We start from the raw sequence: 866 nt of genomic DNA, 5'->3' as shown, positions 1-866 counted from the left end.
TTCCTGCTCTGCAAGTGAAAACTCACCTTGGTAGATGTTCTGTGTGGAGTTGATGGCTTGCATCCCTTTGAGGACCTTAGCTGGACAGAGGAGAGGTAGAGCCAGATTTTCACTGATATTGCACAATATACAGAGGAAGTGTAGAACACTTTCCAGCTTTCTCATTATATATTTTTGAGTTTGGTCTTTTAATCCAATATTAGAACATTAGAACACAGGATGAAGGCAGTTCAACTGACTCGAATAACATGAGGATTTTTGTTCCCTTTAAACTTGGGCAGTCCCTTTAGGCCTTGTCTTAAAACTGATTTCCTAGAATTAATGATCCAAATCCCCAGTCAGCTCAAAACAAATATTTAAAATAAAAGCATAATGACTCTATTACCCAGTCACCTCCCCCTGGTGACCCTCTCTCCTGGTGACCAAATAGTGGATCCCAACACTGTAATATTAGTGGTAAGTAGTTAGCATGAGGTCCCTTGTGAGAACAGCAGGAGTATCCCATGCTTCTACATCAACTTTTTTCCTTTGAGTGAAGTAAAAATTGGCTCTGCATACCATGCAGATGGATTTTGTAGAGTGAGGTTCTTCACTTTGTGAAGCTGAGTGTGTGGGGTTCACGCGTCTCTCACGCATTGGAGGGGCTGAACAGCCATTTGGCTAGGCTGACTCTTTGAAACTGCACTGGCTAAAATTTGTTTTGAAAGGAAAACTTTTGGTTTGGGGAACAAAATATTGCCCGAAACAGCAAAATCTTGCATAACACCCTAATTCTTTGAATTTGCTGTTGAGTGCATTACCAGCAGGACGATGAACACAAGAAGGAAATTTTATAAATAAGTACTTTTTTTTTTTTCTTTTTTTTT

This window comes from Merops nubicus, unplaced genomic scaffold (genome assembly GCF_000691845.1).
Source record: "Merops nubicus isolate BGI_N331 unplaced genomic scaffold, ASM69184v1 scaffold15015, whole genome shotgun sequence".
NCBI classification, from domain to species: Eukaryota; Metazoa; Chordata; class Aves; order Coraciiformes; family Meropidae; genus Merops; species Merops nubicus.
This window is presented reverse-complemented; position numbering follows the sequence as displayed.